This window comes from Limulus polyphemus, unplaced genomic scaffold, assembly GCF_000517525.1.
Source record: "Limulus polyphemus unplaced genomic scaffold, Limulus_polyphemus-2.1.2 Scaffold3727, whole genome shotgun sequence".
NCBI lineage: Eukaryota > Metazoa > Arthropoda > Merostomata > Xiphosura > Limulidae > Limulus > Limulus polyphemus.
Window position 1 is genome coordinate 1 of NW_013669337.1, and position 6597 is coordinate 6597.

The window sequence follows — 6597 nt, forward strand, 5'->3', positions numbered from 1 at the left end:
TTGGGACTAAGAAGACTGAACTCGGTACCTTACTAGTTGTTTAAAGAAATCAGCCACTTTCTAATCAGCTAGATCGTTACCTCTAGTCAATCACTAAGATTAGTCAGTCATCGACATAGCCAGTCAACAAGTTTAGTCCTCCTTAGTCATCATCTTAAGATACGTTTGTCCTAAAGCAAACGTTAGCTGTGTGTACACGACACCAGGATGAGCTTCGAAAACTATTATTGTAGTCAGAGAAACGAGACAGTGTCAATCGTAATGACGTCACTGTCAAATATGTCTGCAGCTATTGGTTGCAGAACAGCGAGATTTGACAGAATTGAGGACGATAGCATCGTACAACAATAACGAGTGATTGTTCTAATTTGAATGAGACGAAAGGGGCGACACCTAGACTCCTTTTGTTTCGCTTGGATTCGTATAAAGGACTTCGTATAACACGTCATTTGCAGGCGGCATCACCAACAAATTCAGTAACCGCAGCCTAGCTGTGCCCAGTAAGGAAACTAGTTATTACTGATGAATTACTGAGAACGAAAAGTTCGCCCTAATTCACTGAGTCCTTAAAACTACGGAAGATTGAAACAGGAAAGAACAAATGAAAATAGAAAAAACGCCCTCTTAAATAGTTCGTCTGCTGAACAGTTTGGAAAAAAAATAATTCAATATTATTAATATTAAATATTCTTCAAAACACACACACACACACATATAATAAATAAATAAATATATATATATATATATATAATGTCCGCTAGGGTGATTACCAGGCAATCCAATCACGTGTAACACAGTCACCGGTTTCTTCCATTGTTCAAACTAGCGTTTCAAAATGTTCTAACGGTTTCCATGTCTCCACCACGGGCATCGAAACCCGGTTTTTAGCGTATAAGTTAGTTTGTAAAAATTTTCGTATAACTTTATCCTAGAATAATCGAGGGAGCTCATGGGCCCCATTTTGGTTTTTAAACACATTTTTTTTCTAAACTATTTGAGTTGATTTCTCGTCCCAAATAAGACATCAGTCACTCAAGAAATATAATTAAAGCTACCATCAATACTGCAGTTAGTTTCATTAATCATTACTGAATTCATCTATTTACCTCGCGTATAAAATGAGCGATTTCTATCAGTGATATTGATGAGTTCTTTACACTGAGTGTTGTATCTATAACATAGAATTGTTCAATATGGCGCGATGCCCCCCCAGTGGTACAGCGGTATGTCTGAAGACTTACAACGCTAGAATCCGGGTTTCGATACCCGTGGTGGGCACAGCACAGATAACCCTTGTGTAGCTTTGTGCTTAATTACAAACAAACAAACAATCAATAAGACGCAAGGACCCTAGCGGTAATGAGCGGCATAAAAACAAGTTGGTAGTTAACATGTTAACTTTAACAGCTTAGACGAACAACAACAATACTCCAAATGTCTGTATGGCTGTATCTTCTCGTGGATAAGGCAAATGTGTAAATAATAAATAGATGAACGTACAAACGGATATATCTATGTATAGTGAGTTTGCAGTCACGTGACCTACATAAAGGTCTACTGTGAAACTCCTTATTACAGGATATAACACACACACACACATATACACACTTCAGTAAATCGTGCTTTGACATGACTGACATATGTAGGGCCGGGCGTGGCCCATTACGTAGCGTGCCCAGGTTCATACTGCCGCAAAAAATGCGCTCTGCACTTTGGAATCCGTGGGTATGTTATAAGAGTAACGGTCAACTCCCAGTGTTTGATAAAACAAGAGATGGCGGTAGGTGATGTTGGCTAGCTACCTATCAGTTCACAGTTATATAGGTAGTCCCTTGTGTTGCCTTGCAAGAATATTCTGGAAACAAAACAAATCATGCACTAATCACATTTCATTCCAGGAACAGGGTTTTAGGCCATTGATGGACAACCCAAGCTAGTACAAAGACCCCAAAACCCATCTTACCAGCCATAAATATGCTTTATTTGTTTGTTTTTGTGTTGTTGTTTTCTTTCGTTTAATTTTGCACAGAAGTCATTACAGACATAATTTAAAATGTGTTCCCTAGAAGTAAAGTGAAAATTTGATAAGATTCAGCAAGGTAACCAGAGGGACACTTAGTAGAGAACCTTCCTCTGCTACACATCGTTCATCATATTCGGCTCTCAAAAAAATACGAAAATGTGTCCGTATGTCCGTCGTTATCAACGAACACGGACAATTTTTGACAGGACAATCAGGAATAATATTCTACATGTGTCCACCAAGTTTCATCAAAATCCGATCATTTTTTGACTGAGTTATAGAGCAAAAATTGTGTGAAAAAAAGTCAGTCTCCATGTTAACAAATATGGAGTTTTTGGATTTTCGTGACCTTTGACATTGACCTTCCAAAAACTAAGTGCTAATGGGAAGAAGAATGAAACAAATACCTTTGTACAGCAGACATATATTATTAGTCAGGAAACAATTTCGGAACATACATGTTAAAGGTTCATAAATGTATATAAATATATGTGTTTAATTAAAAAAACAGAGTATTTATGTTAAATATAGTGAGTTTTTTTAAATGCCCCCTGGTGGAACAGTGGTAAATTTACTGATTGCAACGCTAAAATCCTAATTCGATTCCTCACAATGAACACAGCAGATAGCTCGATGTGACTTTGTTCAAAAAATACAATCTCTCTAAATAAAAAAAAAAACGAACAGATGTTTGTGTTAAAAAGTAATATACGAAATCCCTTTGTGTTAAAGAGTAATATACGAAATCCCTTTGTGTTAAAGAGTAATATACGAAATCCCTTTGTGTTAAAGAGTAATATACGAAATCCCTTTGTGTTAAGGAGTAATATACGAAATCCCTTTGTGTTAAAGAGTAATATACGAAATCCCTTTGTGTTAAAGAGTAATATACGAAATCCCTATGTCTTAAAGAGTAATATACGAAATAACTATGTCTTAAAGAGTAATATACGAAATCCCTATGTCTTAGAGTAATATACGAAATCCCTATGTCTTAGAGTAATATACGAAATCCCTTTGTGTTAAAGAGGAATATACGATTCCCTTTGTGTTAAAGAGTAATATACGATTCCCTTTGTGTTAAAGAGTAATATACGAAATCCCTTTGTGTTAAAGAGTAATATACGAAATCCCTATGTCTTAAAGAGTAATATACGAAATATCTCTAATTAAACTAATTGTAATATTTATGTTAATATTGACAGATATATACCCTTTGTTTTTAAAAAAATGCACAACATCGACAAGTAAAATATTTTCCTTTTTTGATAAATGTAAAATACATCTGTTAGATATTAACACAAAAGCTCTCTTTTTGTAAGATATTTGATTCTAAATAATGACATCTGACTCCACGGTTAAGTATGAAGATGTAAATAACTCAACAGAAAAAAAAATATAACAAACTGGTTTAAACTGTGATGATACTTTCACCATCGTAAAAGCAGTATTTTTTGTTGCTTCGGAGATCGACGTTACAGTCATGAGACTATGATAACTTTCTAATGATCTATAAACTTTAAAACCAAAACAAAGCAACAGGAAAATGAAGAATAAGTCCGTTATCTGTTCGAAGCCACATCAAAGAGCTTTTTATTTCTTTTTTTTCAACAGTTCAGAAACAGCTCATAACTTATTCTAGTAAGAATTCATTTACTCGACAGAGGTGAAATTTATGTTTTAGGAAATTCGTATGGGTCTGAGGTAGAGATTAAATTTTCGAAACAATTTTCTACCAGCTGCGGGTGGTAGGGTACAATTTCATTTCCATGCATACAGATAGCTATGCTTCTGAATTCGATTGACTAGATGTGAAGTTCAGCTTTCGAATGGAACTGAACTGATATTTTCAATCAGATCTCTACAACAAATATTCAAGATAACCTTCAGAAAATTTCATTTAAAAAATAGGTTTTAGAAAACATTGCTCGATTTACGTTACAAGTTAATACAGTTTTAATATATATATATATATATATATATATTTATATAATCATTTTGATAAAAAAATAAACCAGATCTGCAAAGCTTTAGGCTAGAACTATCATACGGAATATATATATATAATTTATGAAACGAATCTTTAGCATAGATTAATTCACCTATATACTTAATAGAACATTAGGATATTAAGATAAATTGAAATGTAAAATACATTTAATCCATTCAGCGATATTATGTAAATTTCACTGGATGATAATTTATTTTAATTTCCAAATAACCCAAACTTGCTGTTTCTTGTTCTTTCCCGTACATGCTGTACAAAAAAAAAAAAATGTAAATTAACCTGTTAGACTAATTTTGACTCGCACGCACGTATAACAATTAGTAACCCCTAGTTACGTCATATAGGGTTTTCTGATACAGAGTTTCGTGAATAATTCTAAGGTTCTTTTCCTTATTATGCTTAATTAGAGAGTACCCGTTTATAAAGAAGCTTGTATATTTTTAATCAATATAAGTTAATTTCATGCTTAACTTAAACGAAACTAAATTCTGTATTAGTTGTTCTTCTTTCTTGCTTTGTAACATGAGTCTGGTTCCAGGCTATAATTACATTTTAGAATTTTGTTTATGGTTTGAAGAAGTTGTACGTTGTTTGAGTTACAAAGTTATTTGGAAATTTTTATGTGTGTGAGAAATGGAGTGATATACCCAAAGCCAAAGTATATGTGTGGAGATAAGTACACAATGACGTAATACATTTAAAGACCTAAAGAGATACGTACAGAGTAACATAAAATGTTTACATTTTTAGGGGGATACGTACACAATAACATAAGACGCGTATAGGCCTAAAGAGATAACTACACAATAACATATGACGTCTATAGATCTAGAGAGATAACTACACAATAACATAAGATGTTTATAGGCCTAAAGAGATAACAACACAATAACAAATGACGTTTATAGGCCTAAAGAGATAACTACACAATAATATAAGACTTGTATGGACCTAAAGAGATAACTACACAATAACATATGACGTGCATAGGCCTAGCTAAAGAGATAACTACAGAATAACATAAGACGTTTATAGGCCTAAAGAGATAACTACACAATAACATAAGACGTGTATAGACCTAAAGAGATAACTACCCAATAACATATGACGTGCATAGGCCTAGCTAAAGAGATAACTACAGAATAACATAAGACGTTTATAGGCCTAAAGAGATAACTACACAATAAGAAATGCCGTTTATAGGTCAAAAGAGATAACTACACAAAAAACATAAGATGTGCATAGGCCTAGAGAGATAACTACAGAATAACATAAGACGTGTATAGGCCTAGAGAGATAACTACACAATAATATAAGACGTGTATAGACCTAGGGAGATACGTACATAATAATATATGACGTGTATTGGCCTAGCTAGATCCGTACACAGTAACATAAAACGTTTACATCCTGAAGAAGATAAATGCACAATAACATAATGCGTTTATAGGCCTAGGTAGATACGTAAACATTATCTCCAAACGTTTACAGGCCTAGGTAGATAAGCACATAGTACCACAATACTGTTACAGGTTTAGAGAGATTAGCACAAGTTGAGTTGAGTTTAGATAGTCAATAAAATAAAGATGAACAGAATAATCTAAAAATGAGGCTTCAATTGTTCATGTTGAAGAATAACTATATTTAAGCTGTTAAACTCTGTATATGATATATAATTTCACTAATAAATAATGTCCTACAATTAAAACATTCACATCGTTTGTGCTAAAACCTTTTTGATCAATATGTACCAACACGCCAATCTCTGATAGGAAATGGAGAAAAATCTAATTGATCAGTACCTGCCACGTGGAGATTGACGTCAAACAATGATTTCGGTAGAATAAAAAGAAAGGGACCTACCACACATTTCCAAATGATCTACTTTTATATGTAAATTTTGTTATTTACCTATCGTATCGAAATGAAACTTGTTAATCATGAACCGATGAGAAGTTTAGACATAAGTTCTTGATCGTTAAAAAAAAACAGTGTTTAATATTATAAGCTCAATGAATATTTTTTTTACAATTACAAAGTGATTGTAATTCAAGCATTTTTTATATTTTTATACCGATTAGGTACTTTCAACGTGACATTCTGAAATGTAGAGAAAAAAAAAGCCAACTGTTATATGTAGTTTAACAGAGCTGATTTATCATCGTTATTGTGTGTACTTTAAAAAGTTTAAGTTGGCGTTGTTGTATTTTGAAGTTTGACAAAGAACTAATTTGTAGTCGTTGTTTACGTGGTTTAATAATGACTGATAACTCGTCGTCGTTACTGTACATAGTTTAATAATGAGAGAGAGATAATTTGTCGTCGTTATCGTACCCAGTTTAACAATGAGAGATTATTTGTCGTCGTTGTTTTACGTAGTTTAATAATGAGAGATAATTTGTCGTCGTTATCGTACCCAGTTTAACAATGAGAGATTATTTGTCGTCGTTGTTTTACGTAGTTTAACAATGAGAGATTATTTGTCGTCGTTGTTTTACGTAGTTTAACAATGAGAAATAATTTGTCGTCGTTGTTTTACGTAGTTTAACAATGAGAAATAATTTGT